Raw genomic sequence first — 13,513 nt, 5'->3', positions numbered from 1 at the left:
CATGCTGTTGTTCACACTGTTTTCTCTACCTAGGCTGTCCTTCTCACTCGTTTTTGCCTGCCTAACTCAATCTTCAGAACTCAGCTGTAAACAGACTATCTCAACAGTCAACAATTCTCCTCCTTAATCTAAACCAGTGTTATGTGACCTTGCAGATCCTCCACCAAGAGGTGAGTCTATTACACCTCCCCCTTGACTCTAGGTTGGTTGCATGGCTTTCTTTGGCCAAAGGGACCATGCCAAAATGACACAAGCAGACTCGCAAAGAGTTTGTACACCAGGGCGTGCTCTCCCTTGCATCTCTTGAGAATCCACCTATTGCCATATGGAGAAGCCAGGCATAGACTGCTGGATGATGAGAAAAACACGGCCCGTTTGCCATTGTCATCCCGGACAAAGCCTGCTGCTAACCAGACATATGAGAGAAACCACCCTAGAGAATCCATCTCCCAGAAAAACTACCAGTTGACCACAGACACATGAAAGAGCCCAGTGGAGATCTGCCAAGGTCAGCAGAACTGCCCAACCAAGCTCAGCCTGAACTACTAGACCACATAATTATGAACCAAAAAACTGTTTTTAGCCACTAAGTTTTGGGGTGTTTGTTACACAGCAATAGCTAACTAAGAGAACAATGCAGATGTCTCCTTCTTTGTGAAGCCATTTCCCCACCCCCCACCAAGGCGGGCTAGTGCTCCTGCTTTGTGCTTCCCGCCACACAATATTGTAATCATCGTTTAGTTATTTCACACCTCACTTACCTTCTGCTCCCCACATCTCAGAGCTTTTTAAAACTAAGAGTCTAGTCTCCCCTGCTGTCTGCTACCTCCCTAACACCTAGCTTAGAGTAAATACTCAATGGACAAGTGTAGAACAGAACTACCAGATACTGAAAATTTCCCCAAGGCAGGATTCTACTATATTACTAACAACCCCTCCTCCTCCTAATCAAAATCTCTGTGGTCCTGATTTGAAGTAGGTATTGATTGGCTTCAACTGCACAGTTTCGGGAGCATAGGCTGTCTATATATTCCTTAAATAAGCTCCACGCCTGTTCAGTGTGTTCCTAGCGGCCTTGATTGTAATGCAGCCTCTACTCCATTACCCTGATTTATAACGCAGCTCTGGCGCACAGAGCCCCAGGCCATAGGTGGAATGATTATAGCACCCTATTGACTTGCAATTCCACATCATTCCATCCAATTTAGACCTGCCCTGTAGCAGGGAAGGGACAATGAGAGGATGCCGGGCTGGGAGTAGAGAGGAGAGAGGGACCCTCTTGATCTTCTGACTGCATCTGAGAAGGATGAGAAAAAGGCTCAGGTGTCCAATGTCCCTCCTAACCAGGACGATGAGTACCTGAATGATGGCAAATCATGCCCTTCTTCATAAGGTCAGACACAAGGACTCCTACTGAAATGCCAGACTCCTCTCCCAGTAAAATGATGGAATGTTGTTCCCATACCACCAGGTTAGCAATCAGGAAAGTCAAATTCCATTCTGGTCTTGGCTCTGTGACCTTAGGTGAGGGGTTTGTACCTCTGGACCTCAGTCTTCTCATCTGTCAAATGGAAGGACTGATCCCTCTCCTAATTCCTGTACTAGGTCATTGGAAGAAGTGATAGGGGACATCCATGAGAGGGTGCTTTGAATAAATTGTTTTCTTTGCCATGATTAATACCAATCGACCCAGTGGAAGATGTCTGGAAAACTGAAACTAAGTGGTTCAATGAGAAAGGCTAAAATCTTCTCCCACTTTTTAATATCCCAGCACTCTCATATGGCACAGAGTCAGGTTTGGTCTCTAAAACCAGCCACCTGGGTTCACATCTCTGACACTCTATTAGTTGAGTAACCTTGCAGAAGTCACATAAATCCTCAAGGTTTTGATTTCCTTATTTAATCTCGAGGTCTCACTTTCCTCATATAAACTGGAAAGAATAACACCATACTAATCAGTGGAGTGTGAATGCCAAGAAGGCATGGACTGGACTGTCCTGGTCATCCCTTTGTCCCAGGACCTAGAACGGTGCCTTGTACAGTGGAGCCACTTAATCTAAAATAACAGAATGACTGATACTTACTAAGTACTTACTATGTGCAAGACTCTGAGCCCAGCTGTTTGCACATATTATGTAATTTCATCACACCAACATCTCCAGGGCTAACGGACAATAATAAGTCCACGTGTACACAGTGTTGAGTTTATGTATCAGCACACGGCCTGGCACTAGTATTTGCTCGATGAAGTTTGCGACGTCACTTGCTGCTCCTACTACCACTTTCTCTGTGCTACCCAAATACATTGTTTTTACTCCAGAAATACAGACTCTTAAGCACCAGGGCCTGTCTTTAATTGTAAATTTCTAGAGAATAAGAATCGCATCTGTCCAAAGACCTCTTCAGAGCACTGTGGTTACAACCCAGAATATCATCAGCGTGTGGGGTTAAGAATTATGACCGCTGCGTTGTCACACCTCCGCTACCCTTACCCCACCTTGCTGGCCCCCACTTCCAGAACCACAAAAACTAAACTTAGACTGAGGGAACTCGGCAGATGTTCTGGAGAGCCTTCACCGCACCAGGCCCTGCGCCCAGAGCTTTCAGGCATCATTTCCCTGAAACTCTACTTCCCACGTAGGACCAAGAGAACTGAAACCCAGACAGGACGGGGCGTTACTACAGACAGCACAGAAGGCAGGAAGTGCGACAGTGAGAATCCAGCCTCTTGACCTCAAGGACAAGCTCTTGTCCTCTACCTGCCAGGTTTCCACGTGTCCTCCTGGCTCCACCAAGGAAAAGGGGCTTCTCTCTCTGAACCTCACTTTTCTAACCTATTAAATAGGAGCAATGATGCCATCCTCAGAGACCGTTTAGAGGATTTGCTGGGGAATGATGTTAGTAAGACAAGTGCTTGGCCCTTATTCTCCATCTTGTTGGAATCTATCATGTTTTCAAAGAACAGAGAATGGTCTACGGCCACGCCATCCTGAACAAGCCCGATCCTGTCTGATCTCGGAAGCTAAGCAAGGTCAGGGCTGGTTAGTACTTGGATGGGAGACCACCTAGGAAGACCAGGTGCTGTAGGTGTAAAAAAAGAAGAAAAACATAAAGGACAGAGAATGATGTCCTCCACTCCACAGTTTATATGCAGAATCTCAGCTTTGTGTGGTGGTTCATGGCAATTACAAATGGGAACTGGGAGAAGAGGAGCCTACTCACATGGTGTCCCAAACACGCATCCCATGAACTTCTGTTACAGGCTTTCTACCTTTCCTGAATACTTCTCTTTAATGACTTGGTGGTTTATTTCTACAGCCATTACCACCATCCGGGTTCCCATTCTCAGTGTGATATGAAATATACTAGAAGGAACCATGGTGCCAGAATGCCCTTGTGATAGGCAGATGTGCCTATCGCAGGGGCAGCCAGTCAGTTTACTGGCTCTCGGAGTGAAGATAAAGTTAAATTATTTCCAGAAAATTTACAAGGGATTCAGCCCAGGAAATACATAGGTACACAGGAAGTCAAATTTGCACAACCTAAAAATACCTTCAGAGATGCCCACCCAGCCAGTTGACCATACAGGTTTATTTGTTTGTATTCACAAAACACAAGTGAGCTCACAGACACATGCACCGCCTCATGAATCTATGCATCTGTGTAACATCAAGAAAGCATCCAAATCTTTTTTCACACACAAACATGTGTTCACATGCAGCCACTGTCTCATGCACACGCATGAATGCACAGACCAGTGCTACAGAATATTCATTGTCTCATGTACATTCTGTAAAACTGCTCTCTTCTATACATTGGCAACATGGATATTTGTGCATGTATGCACATCCATGTATTCCCTGACAGGCATCTATATGAACACCCACCCACACACACACACACAGGCATAGGCAGGGCTCTCACACATGCACAGGCTTACAGCGTGTTCGCCTGCTTCGCCCCATTTGCACACTGCTGTGCATGCTCCATCCTGCACATTCAAACTCACATGTATGTATGTACACAGATGCCTGCACTCGTGGGCAGAAATCCACACATTTGCTCAGGCATGCACATGTGCACAGACGTGGGTACATTCAGCCTAAGGACATAGCCAAGCCCTCAGTTATGTCCTCCCATACACATGTCTGTATCTGACATAGGAATGCCCCTCTGAGCCCTGGGAATATCTCTGGATCTGTCCTTCAAGAGGACTGGTTTTGAACTCAAGGAGAAAGACGAAACCCTCTCCCACACAGTCTCTGAAAGCTATTTCCTCTTCTCTGGCATGACTGACAGGCCATCGTGGAGCAAAGGAAAGCAGAACAGTCTCTGTTCTTGAGCTGTCCATCCACTTAATTCTTTCTGATTGTTATGGAAAAAAATTCCACCGATTTGATATTTCATCCCCTCAGCCTGATGTCCTTGAAAGAGACAGACTGATACAAGGCAGGAAGAGGCCCACTGATGCCAGGCCCCAGGCAGCCCTGGTGACATTCCCACTGGCTCTGACTACCATACTCTGCGCAGGAGGCCTGGCCAGAAAGACAAAGCTGGTGCCTTGGACATGGAGACAGGGAAATTCAGAAGCAGAAATAATGCATTAATACTCCTCACTCTCTTCTTACAGCCACACACTATGCAATTCATTTGCTCGTGAGAACATTCTCAAGGGAGCTAGAAGCTAGCCCATTTTACAGAGAGAGAAACTGGGATACCCACAGGTGATGGCACATGCCTAAGGTGCCACTGCAGTTAATAAGGAGCAGGAGTGGAGACCTGAATTCAAGTCGGCTTGCCCCAAAGCACTTTCTAAACTCGGGGGAATCTGGAAGGAAGCTGGCCAGCCATATGTCACTGCCTGGCCTCTGGAATCCTCCTCATTTCAAATGCACATTAAGGAGCTTCATTCCACAGACAAGGACCCAGCACGTCGCAGCAGTATTGTCCCAGCCTGATCCGGGAGCAGGGAACTCGATGAGGAGATAAAGAAGGAGAGAATGTATGGGGGAAGAAAGGAGGAGATGAATAAAGAAGGAAAATGGACAGTGTTGGAAAGACAGGGAGGAAGAGAAGATGGAGAAGTAAGGAAACAGCTTTAAGAAGTGGCGGTGTTCATCGTTCTGTTTTTTCTAATAACATGCACTGAACCCTTCTCTGTGCTGGGCTCTGGAAGAGATGCCAGAGGTGGTCATACGTAGTTGGCTCAGAGAAACGAAGACACTAAGTGAAAATCACACAGGATTTCTGCAGCAGAGGCAACATTCAGACCCACTTTGCCTAACTCCACAGTCCTTGCCTAAGGCATTCTTCTGACTGCCCTTCTTGTACCTGCATCTGTTACCTGCCGTGGTGACCTAACTCCCACAGAACTGGCTATTTAGCACAGGACAGCATAGCGGGATGTGCCCTGAAAGATAATCCAGAGATAGAAAAAATGAGGTTGGGAGGGATGAAGTAGCTTGGCCAAGGTACAATAAATGCCTAGACTGAGACAGGACCTGACTTTCTGACCCCAAGATCAACACTTTTTCGAATGTGCCTTGTGGCAGGCTATACATTACCAAGATGAGAAATCCCAGCCCTGAGGTCACTGACCGGAAGGCGGAAGAGCAGACATGAGAATGGAGAGGCTCTGAGCTCTCTTCTAAGCACAAGTGAAAGTATTAGAAGGAAGGCAACCTCTCCATCTTTGGGGCAATAGCATTAGCGACTTTAGTTTACTGTTGAGCTGAGACCCAGAGAGGAAGGGATTTAGACTTTTCAACAAAATCCAGGCTCCTTTCCCAAGCAATCGCTTCTGAAGACACCGGAAGCCACTGAGTGTTGTGATTAAAAAGACAAGGTTTGGAGACAGGTAGACCAGTGTCTCCAGAGGTACCACTCATCGGCTCTGAGGGCCTGCTTCATGGTGCATGACTTGTGAAGTCACACAGGGGCTAGCACTGAGAAGGCCATCATGCTTAGTTGAAGGCTCTGTCATCACGCATTTAAATTTCTTAATTTTTAAACATAGTGCCTCACATTTTCATGTTGCACTGGACCCTGCAAGTTCAGTACCTGGTCTTATTTTTGACATTTCTCCTTCCTGAGCCTCAGTTCAGGCAACTTGCATGAGGTTAGTAACGGTGCTAACTTGGCAGGGTTTGCAGTTGACACTGTCTGCGCCTTGCCCGAGTCCTCCTTGGTACTCACCTTTCCTGTACAGGTCAACAGAACTTCTTCCTGTAGGCACATGATCGCAGCCCAGGGCCTTCCTAACCCTTATTCAGGACAGGCCAGAAACACCAGAGGGTTTTAATGTCCTCCACCCATGCCCCGCCCCCCATCCCTCAACCAGGAGTAGCCCTTAGCCAGTGACAGATTGGAAGGAAGTATAAGAAAAATGCTCCAGCTTAGGATGGTCCTGGGCTTGTACTATACTGTCCCCCAGTGTTCCCCAGTGGAATTGAGTCCCATTTGCCCATAGCAGCCCCCTGCTCAGCTATGCCCCCTCCACTGGCTCCCTTCCCTGCCCGGCCTCACTTGCCTGACCGATGCTTCCCGGGGCCACTTCCCAAATAAATGACTTGCACTCATCTCCTCATCCAAGGCTCTGCTTTGGAGAACCCAATTAATGACAGAATTGTTGTGAGCGCAGTTGAGATAATGTATGTAAAGTGCTCAATACAACATCAGGCATAGATGCAAGCCCTCAATAAACGGTAAGCTTATCATAAAAAAAAAAGAAAGCCGCTTTTAAGAGAAGACATGAGGAAGACAACAGAACATTTATAATTGATTTCTAAATTTATCCTCCTAATGAAATCATCTCTGGCAGACCCATCTCAGGACCAGGCAGCAATGATTTTCAGGGCCCCATTTCCCACCAGAGACAGATGTCAGTCATTCTGGCTCCTAGGACCCAGCCCAAAGTGAAAGCTCATATGTAATCATCATTAACTGCCTCCTAGCAAAAGGGAAGCACAATTCTGCTCAGCATCTCAGAGCCTGGGGGTCGGATATCTTGTCTACCCTTTTGTTTCACAGATGCAGAAACTGAGGAACAGAAATATGCCCACAGACACTAATGTGTGAAAGGCAAGATCAGAAGAAGCAATTAGGTGGCCTGCTACCTATTCTCCGAATAGACCTCATTATTTACTGATTCATTAATTCCTTTTAATTGCCCATGCACACACATACATACTGGAAAGGAAGTTCCACAGATTCAAGAAATGTTTCCTATTTCATTCAATGTTATATCCCCCCAAGAGCCTAGCACAGCACCTGGCACATAGTAAGTCATCATGAATATTTATTAAATAAACAAATGCTGATCTCATGAAACCTACAGTCCACCCCAAATGTAGCTCTTCCTGGTCTGCTCAGGAGAACAACAAATCCAAGGAGCCTCAGAGCCCACCCCCGCCCCGCCCCCCGACCACCTTATGATCAGAATAGCATGCTCAAGAAGGGGGCTCTGAAGCCAGACCTCTGGAGTGGAATCTAGCTCCACCAATTAGTCCCAAGGAGCCCATGGCCAAGTTACTAATCCTCAGACTCCTCATCTTTAAATAGGGCGGCTGACAGTATTTATGCACCGGAGATCTAGTATGCAAAACGCCAACCCCGGGCAAGCACTTAGCGCAGATTAGCTATGTGATTAACGTAAAAAGTAAAGCCCTTTTGCCCCTATGGCCTGTCTTGCTGCTAACACATTAGGGGTTGTTTCCTGAGTGTGACATTCAGCTCACCGAATCCACTAATGCTGGTACAGAGCATGATTTCACGTGGTCCATTTCCATCAAGCTAAAAAGCAGAGAACCGTAACAGGAGGAAGTTATATCCTCTCCTGTCTCCCCCAGTCCTTTTGCAGACCCCGAGGAGAAAGTGTCACTGAAGTGCTACGCAGCCTTTAACGGCCCAGAAAGAACAGGCCCCGGGCTCACGTGCCCCTGGCTGTTAGCATCAACTGGCTGGAATGTGTAGCCTTGCTTTGCTTTCATCGTACTTATTTGTATAGTAGTCTTCTATTTTTTGTAAGTGATGCTGGTTTTTCATTTACCACTATATTAAAGTTTCCATTTATAATACATATATTACTCTATAAAAAAGAAAACTAGGAAGTAAAAAAGAAAATGCAGATATATGTCTGCAGGATATCAGACAATCAGATGTCCCTGAAATGACTGAGGCTTAGAAATTGTGACCTCATCTTGGCCTATAAATTGCCTTAGGGCAGGGGCAGGGGGCCCAGGTTTCCAACCCAGCCCTGCCACTCACGTAGGCCCTATGGCTTTAAACAAGCTCATCTCCCTCCCTGGGATGCAGTCCTCCTATTTGAAAATGAAGGGAACAGAAGTCCAAGGCTCCTGAAAATTTTTGAAACGTGTTGAATCCTTTCAGGATTTCAATAAAAACTGCAACAAATCCGTGGAAAATGCATCAAGGCCATGTGACCACCCCGCCTGTCTCCTTGATGTCTCACTCCCAGATGGAAGTTTTCAAACTCCAGAGACTTGTTGGAACCCATTTGTTTATTAACACGGTTTCACTTTTTATGTCACTTTCTCCCTGCCTAACTCCTGACAAAGGAAATAAAGCCAGCATTTAAGAACCCGTGTTTAGAAACCTTACTCATTCCAGCACCCAGTTGTTCACACACATAGCACTAGGTGCCACTTAAAATCTCCTCCACCCCTCAACTGAAGTCCCCTGCATCCTGGTCTGATGGAAAGAGCCTCGGGGAGGGCACAGGTATGGGTATGGCAGGTTCTCAGGACAGTGGACAGCTGGGCTGTGGTTCTGCCATTGGCTTTTCTGTTTAAATTATCTCGTATTTGCTGAGCATCTGCTCCAAGGCGGCCTGTGACTACGGGAGGCCCAAGAGACAGCGAAGAATCAGACAAGGTCTCCCCTGCCTTATTGAGGCCCCAGATGGTGGGGCAGACATTCAGTCACCAAATCCACTAGAACACAGGTGGAGAAGTGCAGCCCCAGAAGCACGCACATGTCAGAGAGGTGGCACAGAGGAGGTGATGATGAACTTTGTCTTAAGGGGCAGCCATGGAAAGTTTCCTGGACAGATGATGTCTGGGTGCAGTCTTAAAAAGAGACAGATGTTTGCCTGGGGAAGGTGGGATAAACTTTCTGGGCACAGGAGTGCAAAACTGCATGTTGAAGATATACGAGTCTTGGGTGCCACTGGCTCACGATGTTGAGGCCACTGCCTTCTGCGTGACCTTGTAAAGTCACCAAACCATTCCAAGACATAAGCCTGCAGCACGGCCCAGTTCCGACAGGCATCGGACATTGGGGAAGGTCTCACAAGTGAGACATGTGGTTCATCTGTGAACAGATGGCTCGGGATGCAGTCGTGGGTTGTGGACCTCAGTGTTACAAGGCGAGGTGGAAAAGGGTATGGAGAGCCTTGACAACCAGACCCCGTGAGACCTGTCTCCACCGTCTAAATTTTCTCTGAATCTCTTTTTCTTTGTGCTTTGACACTTCCATTCTTGCTTCCTAAGCTCTCCTTCCCACCCCTCCCTTCCCACAAATCCCCTCCTTTTCAGGAACAAAACAAAAATACTATGTATCACTTCCCTAACAGGCAAAGGCTTTTAACAGATTTTTAATGCACTGCTAGACGACACCTTAAGGCTTGAATCCCCAAGGACGCCTTCCTGAGAAAAAGATAGAGACTCCAGTGGTTATTGGGGTTTTATATTTTATTGTTTTCACAAAACACTGCTAACAACTGTCTGTTTCACTCCCTGGTAGACACACAAAGTTAGTCTACCCACCCTCGTTCTACATGTTTCAGTGAAGTGACATATAGATGGAAGTCTAACTCATTCTGAGCAGACAGCATCTCAGGAGGGCGAGGGTCTACGTTAGCAATGATGATACAGGGTTCAGAGAACAATGTCAGTGGCCAAACACGGCGATCACTTCTATCTCCCCAAATCTCATTCGGACTTCTTTTGCAGAGATCTAAATACAGCTTCCTCCTTTACAAACTCTTAAGTGAAGGCCCAGTGGCCCATGGCGCCCTCTTAGCTGCCTGGGTTTTCGCCCTGCATACCCTGCTCAGCTCTAACCTGAGTGGTCACTTAATGACAAATTCTCTTAGATTTTTTTTTCTCTGCCGGTCATCGAACCTCACCCTTCTTGTGCCTTTTTCTTTAACATTGTTATGGGTGATGGCTCAGATTCTCGCAGGTTAACATTGCACCGGAGACTGTTCCTGACGCCACCTGCGGCAGTAATGAAAACCCTGGGGAAGTGTTTCCCAAGAGAAGGAACAAAGGATAATCTGAAATGGAGCTACTGCAGCAGAACCATGAGAGGAGAATTTCTCAACAATCCCTTTAGCTGGCTCCTTCGAAACACATCCACGACGCTAATAACAGATACTTCTGCCAATACGGCCTGGTGCTTTCCCATCAAAATCCCCTGGATTTAGAACCTCAGGCCTTGCTGGAACCATAACTAAATTATACCTTCCTAAATGACCCAAGGTATTTCACAGTGTTTTATGAACTTTTAAATATAGTACAAGGTAGTTTTCTTCCCTTTTCTATATTTCAAGGAATAAGCACAGTGATGTTTAAGAGGTCCTTATGGAATCCTCAGCAGTGAAAACGGCCGTGCCTATTTTCCAGTTTTCTTTAAAATCACAACCCAAAGGTACTATGTACCCAGCTGAGCTGCTGGGATGGTGAAGGTGCCCTGCTTTGCCAGCTTTTCCCCAGTTGCTGGCCTATGTCCACGAGGAGTAAATGGCAAGCATGTGGCTCTTGAGCCAGCCTGGATTACGATCCCAGAAAGACTCCTTACTGGGCATGTGAACTTGGACAAATTTCGCTAACTTACGAAAACTCAGCTTCCTTATCTATAAAACAGGGATAACATTTTTACAGCCAGGGCTGCTATGGCTTCTGCAGAAGCTGGCATAAAGCAATTCTCGGTGGATGTCCACTCCCTTCTCTTTCTTTAAAACTTTGCACAATTATTTCTTTGAACCCAAGAGCAGAATTTTTCATTAGATAAGTTTCAGTTCCCTAAATTCTGCCCAGTATGGAGGAGGCCAGCTCTCTCCAACTGTATGCATTTGAGATTCGTCTTTGTCTGGAGATCTTCTTAATTTGAATCTCCTGCTCCTCAATAGAAAATGGGGGGGGAAATCCAATATTGAGTATTTGGACATAGAAGAATTTCAGAGAGTAAATCCCTGACTCTACACGAAACCATAGGCAGAGGTAAACATAACAGGTAATGCCTATTGAGTGCTTGCCGTGTGCCCAGCACTTCTAGGGGATCTAAATGAACTATCTCATGTCACTTTTGCAGCAATATTAGCAGGTAGATACTCATATCATCCCATTGTGCAGATGAAAACAACTGAAGTACTCAAAGATGTGATAAGTGATCTCAAATCGAAGAGATCAGACTCAAACCCTACACTCTCTGGCTCTCCAGCCCATGCAACTGAACACTCCTTCTCTGTCACGGCTTCCCTGACTGTGGGCTTTGGAATTGGACATCACTGTGATGCATGTCATTTCCAACACAAATACCTGAGTACCTCTGGGTAAGACAATCCTTCCCTCTTGGTTATCATATCCATGAACTGGGAGAAATTAAAAATTAAGCATAACTTACAGGACAGTATTGAGAATTCACTACTGAGAGAGGGACATGGAGAGAGATAGAAAGAAAAAGAGAGAAGAAGGTATGGTGTGCTTACTCTAAATGGCAGTATCTTTACTCTCCCTCACAAGATCTTCTTGGGGGCCAGAGGAAAAAAGAGGTGCTGGAAGGGGTCAAGCTGCGGCTCATGGGCCATGGTACTCTAAGTGTTCAGGAAGGAGCCCGGAGCCCTGCCTGGGAGGGATACAGGATGATGCTCTCCCTGCTCAGATGCCCTCTGGCTGAGGACATCACCCCCTGTGTTTCTTTCTGCCCCCACTGAATGGCTGGGCTCTGAACACTGCTGGGCCTCCCACCTTCAGGGTTCCTTGTGGGCACCGTGGAGAGGAGAATAAACCACAAACCAGACAGACAGCTGGTAAATGCAGACTCAAGCCTGGGGATCTTGTTGTCCTCGGTGGGGCAAGGGAGGTCAGAAGCTGCCCCTCGATTTTCCCATTTTCCCTCCTCTGTCTCTCTGTCTTCTCTCTCTCTCTCTATCTCTCTCTCTCTCCCCCCTCCCTCCCTCCCTTTCTCTCACTCTGCTCTAACACACAGACACAAACACACATACACACAGGTTCTCATCTTCCTCAGAATGCTGAAATAAGACAAAGTTGGAGCTTTTTATATTGTTTAAATAGTCTTGAACTTCTAGATGGGATTTCAGAGCCTCAGGAAGATTCCTTACATCTCGGCCTCCATATGCACGCCCCACTGACCACCATAGGCTCAATGGACCCATCAAGTGTTAGGACCAGGACAGAACTTACAGCTGGCTCTACTCAGCTATTATTTACTCCTGACTCAGAAGAGCCTAAAACAATGCCAGGGAAACAGCTGGCACTCGACACGAATTTGTGGGATGACTAAATTGATAAATATAAGTCCTTGGCCCCATTTTACAGGTAGAAAACCTGAGGTCCAGAGAGCTGAGTCTCCTACCCCAGATCATGAGTTCACAGCAAAACCAAGATTTTAACTCACATCTCTCAACATCAGTCTCATTTCTTACTCCCTGCCTTGTCAGGATTGTTGACGCCAGACCTTTTACCGAAGGCACCGAGAGCGCCCCCGCGCGCTAGCAGATCCTCCAGGGAGGAGCAGCACGTTCTTCTACTGCCAGCAATTAACAGTGCAGTAAAGATGAGCTTATCAGACCACTAGCCTTGGGAGGACTAGTTAGAGGATTCCAGAGAGAGCGGGTCCTGGGTACAGGAGCAGCCCCCTCCAGCCACAGCACTGGCAGGACCCCCGACATGCTGTGAAGGCGGGCCAAGTGCCAGCCCTTATCTGTCCACTCCAGACAGGGGCCATGACCCAGGCCAGAGAACCGGCATGACTGAGTGTGGGTAGAGTATTCAAATCCTAGACCAGAGGTGCTGGATGCTCAGCAAAGTACCAGATCTGAGGTGGCCAGGGCTATCCCCACTTTTCTTTGGATCCCTGTAGGAGCCACGGTAGAATGCAGGCAGAGTGGAAATGTCACCGGTGAGGCAGTGTGGCACAGGAGTAAAGGTGTGGTCTCTGGGGCCAGCTTGACTGGGTTCAAAATCCCACCTCTGCTATTCTCTGATTTATGTCCTTTTTAAAGGTTGTTTATGTTCTCTGTGCCTCAGTTTTCTCATCTCTAATGGGGATATTAATAATGCCTCCATCCCTGAATTTTCTAAGAATTAGATATGCTATTATGTGCAACACTCAACTTCGTCTAGAAAAAAAAATTCTACATCTTATAAATGTTAGTTATTATTGTTGTTGTGCATCTGAATCCAGCATGGCCACAGCAGTCGAGGTTACTCCAAACAACCCAGGTCCCCACTCAAAGCTTGGTCCAATC

At 46.7% G+C, this 13,513-nt stretch overlaps 1 protein-coding gene and 1 pseudogene across 4 annotated transcripts in view; one reads left to right on the top strand and one right to left on the bottom strand.

Annotated features, from left to right (window-relative positions):
• ASTN2 (astrotactin 2) overlaps positions 1-13,513 on the bottom strand; it is a 791,570-nt gene that overhangs the window by 687,264 nt on the left and 90,793 nt on the right. The gene's annotated exons all lie outside the window — the stretch shown is intronic.
• On the top strand, positions 2,972-3,090 carry LOC120605860 (uncharacterized; annotated as a pseudogene).

Source organism: Pteropus medius, unplaced genomic scaffold (assembly GCF_902729225.1).
Source record: "Pteropus medius unplaced genomic scaffold, Ma_sr-lr_union100, whole genome shotgun sequence".
NCBI lineage: Eukaryota > Metazoa > Chordata > Mammalia > Chiroptera > Pteropodidae > Pteropus > Pteropus medius.
This window is presented reverse-complemented; position numbering and strand designations above follow the sequence as displayed.